The sequence below is a fragment of the Phyllobates terribilis genome, unplaced genomic scaffold (genome assembly GCF_046119375.1).
Source record: "Phyllobates terribilis strain yellow unplaced genomic scaffold, ASM4611937v1 Scaffold_4__5_contigs__length_816908805, whole genome shotgun sequence".
Classification (NCBI taxonomy): domain Eukaryota; kingdom Metazoa; phylum Chordata; class Amphibia; order Anura; family Dendrobatidae; genus Phyllobates; species Phyllobates terribilis.
The window spans coordinates 482216800-482230911 of NW_027362764.1; the positions used below are offsets into that span (position 1 = coordinate 482216800).

General features: G+C 42.0%; 1 protein-coding gene across 6 annotated transcripts in view; it reads left to right on the forward strand.

The window, feature by feature from the left end:
* Positions 1 to 14112, forward strand: part of RREB1 (ras responsive element binding protein 1) — an 82105-nt gene that overhangs the window by 10952 nt on the left and 57041 nt on the right. The gene's annotated exons all lie outside the window — the stretch shown is intronic.

Here is a 14112-nt window from a genome sequence, read left to right on the forward strand (position 1 = left end):
CGACATCTGTCAGAGGAGAGTTGAGGTCCATAAAACATTAAAGCCTCCACACACATTAGACTAATGTCGGCTTAACCCCTCCGATATCAATAGGTTTGGTTGACTATTTGTGTTTTGGGGCACCGGCCGTCTGGTGGTGGGGAGAGATGTTGATATTTTGACTGGTGATCACATTCTTTTCCAGGAGATAAGCCAACAGTCGACCTGTCAGTCAATGACTTTCTCATAGAGAACACAGGAGCGTTGCACTCTTGCTGTCATAGAGACTAAATGGAGCGGAGGTGAACACTATGTATAGAGGATAACTTCCAGACTTGGAACAACAGCTTTAAGCAGCCAGTTTACATCTTTTAGTAGCCAGACCATATGGATTTCCACAGGAAATTTTCAAAAGTTGCACTCTTAACAGTACAGGCTTATTCAGATATCAGTATTTTTTTCTCGTACGAGAGTAATTTTTTCATCAGTTTGGTCAGTGTCAGTTTTTACCATCAGAGTTTCATTAGTACGTCTCTGAGAAACTTCTTTTTTGCCATCAATCTTCCTATCAAACAGTCTGTGAAAATCAGACTACACGGATGGTATCCGAGTGCTGTATGATTTTTTTTTTTTCACTGATAGACTTGCATTGGCAGTTATGGTCAGAGACCATAACATGATCACTAACAAACAATTCTCCACGCTTTTGTGCAGACGCTCTGTCCGAGGAAAAAAAATCTGACATGAGAACAATCTCATAAACTATCACAGGATCGTGTGCTATCCGTGAAAAACATGGATAGAACTCGTACAAGAAAGTGATGTCTGAATGAGCCTTAAATCTGCAGGAGCTGTCTAGCTCTTGGGATTTGCCTTACTCTGGTGTAAGGGTGCGTTGAAGTGTGGTGGTTGAGGTAGCGTTGGAGCTATGTGATTAACTTTGTTGCCACACTGCATCTTCAGAGCCCCTATTCTTGGGAGTAATGGGGGTCCCAGCAGTCCAACACCCAGGGATTGGAATGTTTATCATAAGGGGTAACTTCCAAACTTGATACGACTCCTTTTAATGGAGTTATCCGGTCTTAAACTACAAGTCTGCATTTACTGTGTGACTGCGGACTAGTGAATCCTCACAATGCGCGCACTGCACACTGTGAGGATTCTCTGGCACTGGGAGAAGAGGGAGCATGACTGCAAAGTATGAGATTTGCATACATGCAGTCATGTGCCAACTAGGCTGTATCCAGCCTTGCTGAATGCAAATGTATTGAGCGAGGCTGGATACAGTCTAGTTGGAATGTGGCCGGAGGTATGAAAATCACATACTTGCAGGCACATGACCGCCCCCTCAATGCACCAGAGAAGCCTCGCAGTTCGCGTGATGTGAGGATTCTCAAGTCTGCAGTCACATACAGTAGAGTGACTGCAGACTTGTAGTTTAAAACCGGACAACCCATTTAATTCCCCAGTGATTTGTCAACACCCTAAACTTGCAATTCAGTTATTTTTCTTAATTGCATATTGTTGTTGTTCACTTTCACACATTTAATGTATTACATGCTGTAACATCACAACCTATGTGTAGCTTTCATCTAATGTATACGATCTCATGCTATGTATGGTATATTTGTGCTGCCCTGTGAAGTATTTATTGGGTACCTGTGTGCTTTTTAGGATGAGACATCCTATATTAAATGTTGCTAGATCAGAGTTTGCAAATATGGGTCCTCTGTGTGTTCGGCAGCCCTGGTTGCATGCACGCTTCACTTTGATTATTTATTGTAACCAGACCACTTGTTTTCACCTAAAACACGGCCCCCATTTTGTTCTGTTTTCCCATCAATAGTTTAGCTGCTTCACACTCTGTGGGATGGGAGCAGTACAACTGTACAACTACAGACAGACGGACGTTTGCTCTCTGCTGTGTTTGTTTTCGCTGAATGTTATATACTTTCCAGTGTTATAACATAGAAGTATTTATACTTAGGGCATAGGACCTCTTAATATCCCATCACAGCTATAGTACTGCTGACCTACTATGTGTCCCCTCCAAGCTCGAGGTCCTGGGTGCATCTGCCCCTATATTTAAATACTTGCAAATATGTAAAATCCTTCGGATCCTAAATAACGTTGAAATATTGAATTCCTTCTAAACGTCAATACAAATGTTATTCACATCTGAAAGGTTCAGAGATGTCATTTAGAAAGTAGAATTCCTATATCTATGACTAAACACTTGTGTGGTACTATCCATAGGGCGGCATATCGTGGTAATATGTGGGTGCGATCTCATGTGGGGTTTGTGTTGCTGGATGCCGAGCATCCTTTTCATCTAGGTTATTGATGCTTTTTATATAGAATGTGGATTGTATGCTTCCGCCTCCATTAGATGGAAACTAGGCCATTTAGTGTAATGTGAAGAATGCAAGGGAGGGAAAACTGTGGGGTAGAGGGCACCAGAAATAATCTCCACAGTGAGACTTGCTCGATCACATGCCAGTAATATAGTGGAAGGCATAGGAGTTGAGAATTTTATGTTGGTTTTTTTATGGTGGATTTCAAGGGCAGGGTACAGTAACCTGTGAAAGCAAGAACAAAGGTTACCCCGGATGACTGGGGACGATTGGGATAGTACTTGGAGATGTCAATATCCTTTGTTACTTTTGATGCTTTCTTTCTTTATTGTAGTAAGTGACGTGGATACAGTGAACCTGAATATTTCAGAGAAAACTTGATAATTTACAAGTTGTCAGTCTCTGTCAGACAAATTTGTACAGATTATTCCTCCACACACACAAGAAGAGTGGCACCAATGGTGTTGGGCAGCCCCATTTTAGATGCAAATGTGCACAAAAGACCTAAAACACGACCAGTTTCTTGTGCTGTACAAATTCATCACTAAAGTTATATAAAAGTTGTGCATTAGTTTTCACACCCTATTAATACTTGCCCTAGTCAAGAATAAAGAAATCTGATGAGCCAATGATAATCCAGCACTAAAATGGGTGCACGGTGCCACCGACCCTGAAGGGGTTAGCAGGAGGCAGGCTGAGCACCTAGACAGGCATCACTGCCTGGGGAAGTGAAACATGCAGGCCACTCTGTACAGGCCGCTCTCACAAGATGGGGGAAGTTGCTTCAGTGGAGCTCATCACAGAGCCGGAGGGAGGGGGCAAACGAGATGGGCCATGGCAATATGATTTCCATTAAAATGTTTGCTGCTAGGACACCGCGTGGGATTCTTCAGTCTCTCTCAGGGGTTAATTGAACATGCGCGGCTTTGCATCTTCCAAACAGTTGGAAATGGGTGTGAAAAGAATCTTGTGTGTTTTTGCTACTTATTAACAGACGTATCTATTTTAACTTATTATTTTTAGTCTACCTAACTTAGACTGGACCAAACATTACTGCCTCTGGCTGTCCATTATTTTCTGGCAAACCCTACGTGACATACCCTAATAAATGTTATGTTCACTCGATTAAAGACGTCCGTTTTTTTAAACAGAAAAAGCTTTGGAAATTGCTGATATTCTCTGTAGTTGTAGTGACATGAGGTGTCCGTTTCTTTTCATTTTTATTTTATTATTATTTATTTTATTTTTTTTGCCTTCCCATTGTCCCATATAGGACCATTGTTTTGTTAGTGCTTTTTCCGCCAAATTTCTTTTAGTGGACCCGCTGAAAAAAGGCATAGAAAGACGCAGTGTGAAAATACTTTTATATGGATACTAAAATGCACTAGTGTTATGGCCGTCTGTTAGAGGCATCAGTAATCGTTTCAACAAACTGATAGATGAACGTCACATTTAGAGATGAGTGAACCTGAACTGAAAAGTTCTGCGTTCATACCGGACACCTAGTGTCCTGTCCAGTGCTGGACTCCGAACATGGACTTCTCCTGGACGTCCGTTATACAGTTAGGGGAGGAGGGAGCAATTTTCCAGTTTCAGAGTTCAGGTCCCTACTGATTCCTATAGGGTTCAGGTTCCGGTACAGTTCTGGTACCCAAACCGAACTTTGGACTAAAGTTCTGCCGAACCCCAGCATCCACAGGTCCACTCATCCCTAGTCACATTACATTCCCCATTTCTTTCAAAGTACAATTACAGATGACATCTGGACACCCTGAGAGAACCCCAGAAATACTGCATAGCGTGGCCTAATACCAGAGTGTTTGGGGGTAGGGAATCTTGGGTGTAGTGGCGGCTCCGGGTGTGGCTTCTAACCCAAACTTTATTCAAGCTGCAACCACTACATCACTATGGTAGAAACATCACTGCAGATTATTACAACAATGGACCAATTGATCCCGATATATGGGGACATGGAAAGTATTCCAAGGGTTCCTAGAAACAATGCAAGCAAATGTTATGTTACTTGGGAGAGAGTTATTAGAGCTAGGGCAGTGGAAAGACGGAGCTGTTGCCCATGGCAACCAGTATGCTTAATTTTTAAAAGGTTTCTTGAAAATTGAACGCTGCAATCTGGTTTCTATGGATAACTACTTCACTTTTTTTCTGGGTCCGTTTTTGCTACATCTTGTAAACAGTATTTAGATGTTGGTTACACAGTGGAGAAAATGTATTAAAACAGGTGAAACGGAGAATTGGAGTAGTTGCCCATAGCAAGCAATAAGGTTTGATGGTTCAGCCTCTGAAAAATGAGATGAATTCTGATTGATGGTCATGGTCTATTCCACTTTTTATATATCACCCCTGTATATTATGCTTTTCCCCCAAAAAACCTGGAACACTACACTTTTAGGGTATGTGCACACAACGTCTTTCCAGGCCGGTGAACGCGCTCAGCCTTTGAAGAGGAAGACTCTCCAAGAGGCCACGTTTTTTGTTTCCTGGGCGCCTTTTTTTGTTGTTTTTGAACGTCGGGTCACTTCTTTTAACCGCTTGGCATCATTGGAAACCTTTGGCCATGTCCCCACTATCAGTATTTGGTCAGTATTCGGTCAGTATTTTTTCTCAGGAGTGTGGCCTTAAGTGGTTAAAAGACGCTCAAAAAAAATATATGAACAGCAAGTCCTTTTTACATAGAAATGCATGTGTTCATTCTTTTGACCATTTAGTTAGTGGTTTTTTTCTTGTGGGTTTCAGATCAGAACTGTTTAAAGAAGATAATGTGCACATACCCTTGGGCCTCATTCAGACATCCTTTTTTCACGTACTCATAGTTTTTGGGGCTGTTCACGTGTCCACAAAATAAAAAAAGAATTGGAGACTTGTCTGTTTTTTCATCCGAGTCGCATGTAAAACTCGACTATTCAAATCAATGGGTCCATGAAAAAAAAATAAAGTACAGCACAAGGATGTCATCTGTGTGTTTTCTGAGGGCTGCCAGTGTTTTACTGGTTAAGGCTTCATTCAGACGTCCGTCTTTAAATACGTACGTGAAAAAATGGTACTGGTTTCATCAGTGTTTTGCATCAGTGTGTCATCATTGTGTTCATTATTACCATCAGTATGTTATCCGTGTGTCCTTTTCACCATCAGTGTGTCATCCGTGTGTCCTTTTCACCATCAGTGTGTCATCCGTGTGTCCTTTTCACCATCAGTGTGTCATCAGTGTGTCCTTTTCACCATCAGTGTGTCATCAGTGTGTCCTTTTTACCATCAGTGTGTCATCAGTGTGTCCTTTTTACCATCAGTGTGTCATCAGTGTGTGTGTCGTGTGTCCTTTTTTACAATCAGTGTTTTTCACAGATGGATAAGTAAATGACCAAGCTTCTCCTACACTTTACAATGCTACACACGGACAGGACACATGGATGCCATCCGTGTGCTGTACGTATTTTAAATGGACTCCTAGACTTGTTTCTTTTCCTTCATGATACCGGAAAAAAACTGATTTGTCTCCATGAGTTATATATATATATATACACACACAATGAGGGCTTGTACAAAAGACCGATTTTCTCAACTAAGTGCTATCCATGGTTTTCAGCACTCATACCTGTGATATTCTATGGGCCTGTGCTCATGTCCAATTTTTCTTCCCCTCAGGCATAGTGGTCCATGGAAAAATAACAACGACATGTCTGATTTTGATCCGCGTGTCGGATCAAAATCGGTAATGCAAGTGTATGAGTTTGTGAAAAAAAAATGGGACTGCACTCGGCATCCGATTTTCACGGACTGACAAAATGCAAACAGTGGAGAACTTTCTTATTTTTTTCTCTCCGCATCAAAGAAAAACTGATGCCAGTCGGATCAAAGTCTGATCGGAATAATTGGCCCGTTTTTTTTCAGATGTGGAGAACACGGTCGTGTGATCCTACTCCTATGGTGATAACGTATACACGCAGACCAACAATTCATGAAAGTGGGGTCCAACACACTGATTAAAAACACTTTTTTTTGCAATGCCAAGATGTGTACAGTCCGGTTTTCTTTGGACTCCCCCTTTGTGAGCATATTCCTACACTGTTCACGTGTGATGCTAAATATGCATTTGCTGTCCATTTTGTAAACTACGTTCCTAGAGTGAAGCTCGGAGCACTTTGTGGACAGCGGTGAGGGACTAGATCTGTGTATCTACACCTCTTGCTGCTGACTAAACAGTTCTGTCAGCTGGCAGTCGTGAGGCCTGAGGATTTGTGATAGTTGTAGGAAGGGTGTGGAGGAGATGGAGAGCAGGGGGAGGGGGATGAATGCTCTGGGCACCAACTGTTGCTCCTTTCAAGCCTTGCGCCTGAGACACCTTCACATATTATTATGTTTGTTTTTCTTGTCTTTTTCTCCTCGTTTTAACCCTTGTCATCATTAGTAGACGTTTACTATATTTTGGAAACCCTGATATTTAACTTCCTGTTTTTGTGTGGCTTTTGGAAGGGTCTCCTGTAGAAGAACAGAAAACGGTGCAGATGTCCATAGTGCTACTGTTTTTTTTGTTTGTTTTTTTGCATGGGCAGCTGTTTTATTTTTCATCTGCACGAGTGTTTGGACAGGAGGTCCAATGTAGCTGGGCTAGTGAGACTTGGTGGTGCTTTCTGAAGAGGTGCTACCCTTTCTGCAGCTGCCATCATCTTGTTTTTCTGGCGGCTAGACCACCATTTATTGTAGTAACTGAATGTTTCTTCTGCTCTACGTTGGCAAAATCCAGAAATGTGTATAGAGTGGACTATGAAAGGGTAGCAGCAAGTGTACATCTGAACTAAAGATCCTGTATTGTTGCCCCGTCTCAGTGATTCTCTCACTAGGCCATGTTTGAGCATGTAACCTCTGCTGAGATTCCTTCAAGTCACAATAGATCCTGCCACTCCCCAGGGCCAGGTAACATTGTGGTGGTGTGTCGATGATTGCCTGCACTTCTTCCTGGATGAAGGGATACAGAGACGCACCTTATTTTACTGCTTGCTGGAGCTGGTTAGGAGAATGACGGTGTGAATGCAGAATTGATGAGGCAGGGTGCCCATTGTACATCAGAAGCATCATGGCTGGATAGGCACTGTGCTGACAGTCATTGTAATCAGCTAGTTTGGTGGAGACCCTGGTGATATCATTTGCATCGAGCTAATGCTACAAATGTATCTGGAGGTATTGCCATATGTGTTCCAGAAATGAAATCATGCATGTTATCACTTTTGGCTCTGAACGTTCTTGGACTGTTTGCCACCCCTTGCTCGGCCAGTTTGGTCCTGGCTTAAAAGGTACCATTGTTTATTCATCAAACATAGGGTGCAGCATGTTTCCAGGGAGATTGCGGTTCTATCGCTGCTGTGACCGTACACAATGTAAGCTACCTTTGTACACCTGAGAGCATCCTTCTGCTGGGGGAAGGTGCAACTAGATGAAAAACTTTATTTGTTTTCTTTTTTTCTCATTTCTTGCAAGGAAAAAAAAAATAGTCAAGAGAGCCAACAAGGGCTAGTTCAGACCTACCAACAGTTTACCGACATTGTCTGAACTACCTTTTTGTGTTCCCAACTGCGTTTTGGCAAAATAAGTTTGCCTCTACGCTTAAATGGGTGCTCCGTTTACAAAGTCAGTGGATGCAGAAATAAAGCATCTCTAATTTGAGTGTTCTCCTAATACATATGATATCCATCTTTATGGTGGGACAGGGTTTTATCACATTCATAGTGTTAGCATAAACTGTCTCAAGAGACAAAACCACAAGTGACAACCAGGGTATTCTGCTGATTGATATCGTTGCCTTGGGGGAGGGAGAATATGTACATGAATTGCTGAATCTGTCCCACCCAGTGGCACGTAAGGATCCTGTCACTGTTGCCACATCTAAAATTCATTAAAAAAACTTCATATGCAAGAAAAAAAAGTTCTATATTGTTATTTACAACTTTTGCAAATAGAAAGATGGTGTAATGCAAGAAGTTTGTATCTAATGCGCATCCGTTTTGTGACTTGTGGAGAATGATGTCTGTAAAGCGCTGTGGAAATTAATGGCGCTATAGAAGCCAGTAAAATTAAATCAATATGTAAAGTTATGAATTTTTCAACTTTACAGATACCAATATGTCACTCTATTATTACAAATTCCAATGCTAATTCTCTGGAGTGACTACAACAGGTAAGACTATGTTCACATGTCCAGTAATGATCCGTTAGAATGGATCTAGCAGCACCCCATGGGCAAAAAGGTTGCTCAGACATAACTTTTTAGTCCGTTTTTCTTAGACTGATCTCTGATGGATCCTTTTTTTTAACATTGAAGTCTATGGACAACGGATCCATTGTCTTCCATTTCTAACAGATCCATCAAGCATAAAAACGGATCCGTTAAAAATGGGAGAACAACGGATGGCTAATTCATGGATCCCTTGTCCGTAGACTTCAATCTAAGGGATCATTACTGGACTTGTGAAAATAGCCGAACTCACAATAGCCAAAGCTTAAGTTCCATCCATATGGTAACCTTTTTTTAAATTTATTTTACAAGTTTCTGGTTTATTTTTTTTCCTTGAACTGCTGCTACTTCAGTACAACTTTTTGTAATTTTGTACTTTTTTTTTTTAACTTTGTACCTTGTTAAACTTTAAAAACTTAATAAAAAGTTGAATATAAAAGTGGTGCAGCATGGATGCTTGGAGGGCTGAGCAGGCAAAGTTCTGCTATCAGGTTTAGTACAGTTCATGCGCAGGTTTCAGTAAACATTAACCATTATTATCAGAGCTTGCAGTGTGCTGAGTGGTTAGCAAAGAGAATGTACCTAAAGACTCAGATGAAGCAAATGAGTCCAAGGTCAAAAGGATGAGAGCTCTTTTTATTCTATTTTATTTCTACCAATCATGTGGTCTGCTGCGTTTTGTCTACCTCTGATGTAGAGGAGGAACATTTCTTCAAAGATATTTGTATAAGTAAACTTTTTGTCTTGTAGCTAAATACATAAAGACAATATAGTATAGCTGTTCTTTAATAGTGCAGACATCAGGAGGTGCTCAGACTTCAGTATTTGTTTGTTTGCTTTTTGTTTGTTTGGTTTTACTGTTGTTAGTCCTTGGTCTGTTGTACTTCTATCAGTTTTTCATTACAAGATGGCTGAGATAAAGGGGTTAATGGTACATTGTGACACTACAGGCAGTTTTCTCTCTTCTCTGATGGATTTCACCTTCTGCTTAGCAGAGCACCGCTGTCAGTCATTGAGAATGAGCAGGGCGGGGAACCTGCTGGCAGGGCAAGGATTGGTTGGTAGGAGCCACACACTGATGGGAGGAGGAGAGCGGCTGCAGCAACAGTTGGCCAATGTTCTTGCCTTGTACTTTGGCCTGCATCCTCTTGCCTGGAGATTTGTAGCAGAGAAGGGAGAGGGAGATTAGCAGAGAGATTTTGCAATAGCTAGTCTACATAGATGCACACTTTCTACCCATTGCTCAGCCTCAAATGTTCTTTTCCCCCGAAATTCTATTTGAAGAGCAGAAAAACGAGCTGTTTTCCATCCTGTATTCATGAGTAGCAATAGTAAACAGATGAATAGATCCACGCCAGCTAGAAGTATAGGTGTATATATACCGCTATTGATAATCGGGCGAATATTTAACCAGACTAACTAGCGTATCAGGTACTAGTCTACAATTAGAAGGTGAAGATAACTTTATCTTTCGTGTATGCGTAGTCGATGTTACCAAAGGACAATTCACATAGATTATGTTTTATCATATTTAGTTGTAATGAGACCTGTCCACATATAGGATTGCAGATGATGTTATTCTTTATTGGGAGTTAGATTTTTTTTAATATTACTGAAGAATTAGTTTATTTGTTTTAGTTTTTTTTTTAGTTAGTAAAAAGGGAAAAAAAAACCTGTGGGAATTAAAAAAAAGGCACGGGACATGGATGGATAGTGGGATTAATGTTACCGTAGAAGGGCAGGTGCAGACGAGCGTATATCATGTCCAAGTACGATCTGGCAAAACATCGGATTGCACTCGGACCATTGTTAGTTTTGGGGGACGGGGGGTCTGTGCACATGTCCGATTCTTTTTTCGGACAGAGCCGGTCCAAGGAAAATTTGCTCAGAGTTTGAGCCGATATTCTGATTGCTCTCAGCCGTGCAAGTCAGTGAGTGCGTGGAAAACATCAGACTGCACTTGGTTGACATCGGAGTGCAGTCCGATTTCCGTGCACTCACAGAATAGAGAAGATAGAGACTTTTTTTTTTCACCACCTCCTCTGAGGAAATCACACACTATGCTGACACTCTGATCAGAGTTTGTGTCATTTGCATAATTGTCCCAATTCTCCCCGATGATGGCCTTCTGCATCAGCCCTAACAGGAATATGGCAGTATTTTTGAAAAAAAAAAAAAAAATTCAACATGCCAATTTACCCCTGACTGTTTTTGGAGTATAAACTCTGGTGATGAAGTGTGATCCGCTCACAGGTTTATGCAGAAGCAGGTATTTTGAGGCGTTTGAGATGAGTAGTCTAGCAAAGTTATTTATCTACTGCCGCTCTACTATATCAATATCTTGCAATCTAAGCAATGATTTATCAGGGGGTGAAGCTATTCACCACTAATGGTGGGGATGAGCACATGTAGCCTCCGTGCTGTGTGGGCGGGAGAGGAGACAGCAACCCTCCATTTTCCTGTAGAATTAGAATCCTAGAGCCTTTTGCTTCATGAATGGAGCATTTGTTAGTGAGTGCACAACTGTTACATGTAGCCTGCCCAACATCCCACACTACTCCACAGTAACTGCATCCCTACTCTATTCTGTCATTCTTTCTCTGAAATGTATCAATGATGATGACAATCTACCCAGCATCTGTGGTTTATATTGTACTGCTTTACTTTTAAATCCTCGTCTTCTTTTTTTCTTCCTTTTTCTTTGTTCATCTGGCTAATAAAAGCTGAAGGCAATAAGCTGAATGTATTCTAAAGTTAATTTGAAGACTGAGGAACGCCGCGCCATCAGGGTCTCTACACCAGCATCCTTGCGAGCTCCGTACATGTTTCAGTGGGTTCTTCTGTTGCTAGGCACTGGCATTTCAGGTCTGCAGGCCATCTCCACTCATTTGTGGCCTCCTTGCAAATACCTTTGCTGTGGAATGCTGGCTTTCCAGTGCTACCTTCTAGGGGCGAATTGCTTTTGGCCGCTTAGAAATACTACACGAAAAAGTCATTGCACAGTGCCTTACAAAGTGTTAGGCCCCTACCATGGATGAGGTGCAAGCGAGATTACAATCTGACTATTTTTTGATCTTGTAAAGGGCTGACCTTTTTGGCTACTGTGTACACTGATGTAAAATAAAACCAGCGGCATAAATGAAATGTGCAGCTTGTCCTGTTCTAGAGACTAGTAGAAGTGTCTGGGGTTGGTTCTCAGGTGCTAGGGGCAGTGGTGGCTCTGGGAGTCCAGATGACATTACACTGTATCTAAAGTACCACCATCACTATAAGGCCACGTTCACACGTTCAGTATTTGTAAACCAAAACCAGGAGTGGATGATAAATACAGAAATGGTGACTTGTTTCTACTATACTTTTCCTCTGATTGTTGCTGTGAACGTGGCCTAAGTGTGGTTTCAGGCACAGTGTTGTGTTGTGCTTTTCTATATAGGGCAAATATGCATAAAAGCCACACAATTTTGTGAAAGAATCCTAAAGTAAACCTTCACTCTTTATTCCCACCCAGTACTTTTTCAGTTTCACTTATTTTTCGTATTTTAGGGCTCATTCAGACAAGCATATATTCAGTCCATATTTTTCTGCATGTAGACCGATTTTCTTCTGGTAGTAAATCAAAGTCTGCACTATCCTGATCCTTTTTTTGGATCCGACTCTCTTAAAACAAAAAACAAACTTTGGCCCACATCATAAGTCTTGCAGGTAGGGGGTCTGGAATAGCAACTCATCCCCCATCCCCACGCAATTGTGCCTACTCAAAAATATATATATAAACAGGAGAACCCATGAGTATAATGGCATGAAAAACTTTATTAATAGACAATTCCTTTAAAAATGGTACATCAAGTATAAATAGTGTTACAAAAATGGAAACCTGCAGATAAGTCGGCCATACACCATTACTGAGCTCAAAAAAGGGCCCCAACAGGGCCACAATGAACAAAGATGGAAAAACAGAGAAAGGATCAAGTGATCCTGTGGCTCAGTTTTCATTGTGATAAACTCTGAGAGTCAATTCCATCAAAATGAACAAGTAGAAGATCACTCACCCGGGGGAAGGGGGCCCAGCTCAGAAGGGGACAGCACAGGGACAAGACAGTGGCCAAGGACAGTCTCGATTCGCGTTTCACTGGTGGATTAGCTTTCTCAAGAGGCTTGTGTGATTAGGCTGTCAGGACCTCTTAAATACACCCCCAGATGATCACATGTACAGTCATGTGATTGGCCAATATGGCCGCCCGGCAGCCGATGCACACGGCGCATGCGTTAGGGCTACCAGCGCCTCCATGTACGCGCCCCATCCGTCATGACGTCGGCGCGTGTCCGGGAGTGCGGGTGTGCACAGACCCGATGACGCGCCAAGGGCAGAGAGAAAACTGAGCGTGGCCACGGAGCGCAGGAGACCGGGCACATGCGCACCGCATCTATGGACGAATGGAAGCAGAAGGAGATGTATGAAATGAATGGAGTAATTGTCTAAGGTCAGTGTGGCCACAAAATAAGATATCTGTCCCTCACAGGATAAATATATATAGTCTCAGTAACTCTAGTAAGAGATCATAAACCTCCAATAGGTACACAAAATTTGGTTTTAAATATCAAGAAGGAATATGAAGATGAGGCTAAATGGTCATCATATAAATACTGGCAACCATAAGAGTGCAAATACAAAAAGAAGGGCCAACACTGAAGAAGAATGTGTTCATATAGGTGTGCCGTCCATCCAATCCATTTCCATGTCAGGATGGAAGGGGTCCATAGGCATAGGTCAGCAACCACAGATGAAATGGGGCAGAGTAAGAGGTCCTTTCGAGCTCAATCACTATGTGAAGAAAATAAAGAATAAACATAATCAGTAAAAAGGGTAAAATCACAAAGCATAAAAACATATGGCCATGATCCACAGTCCCTTATGTAAGGGTAAAGCAAGGCCCACAGGAGAGCAAAGAGATTGTTTAGTATGTATTATTTCCTTATTATTTTATATTTTAAATATTATTCACATAAGAAAGCATTGTCCCGTTTCAGAGAGAGGACTAAAACCCCAAGTTCTCATTCAGACCCCGCGGAGCCACGGTGTCCAAAGTGACAATCCATCTGGCCTCTTTTTGGGCCAGAAGGCGCTTGCCATTCCCCCGGGAGCCCAATTGTATGACATCAATGCCTCGCACTTTCAGTGTTCGAGGGTCACAGTTATGAACTGCCCTGAAGTGGCGTGGCAGAGTCTTTAGCTCCCGGGGAGCGGCCACGGCCCGAGCCGCACCATTGTCCCGCATGTGTTCATGGACCCCGATTCCTAAAACAAAACAGGATGCCATACAGACACAATCAATATGGCATCTACTAATAATGGCTCCAAATATTAACATTGGAAATTTTATTTGTCATTGCGACCACCGATCGGCGGTGCTTTGATAGCATGTTTTGACTGCCATATTGCATTTAGTATGTGCACTGTACCATCTAATACTGCCACAGGCTGCAATTGTTCTCGGCAGCACAGATCTTGTTTACAAAGGCAATATGCTGCTGAGA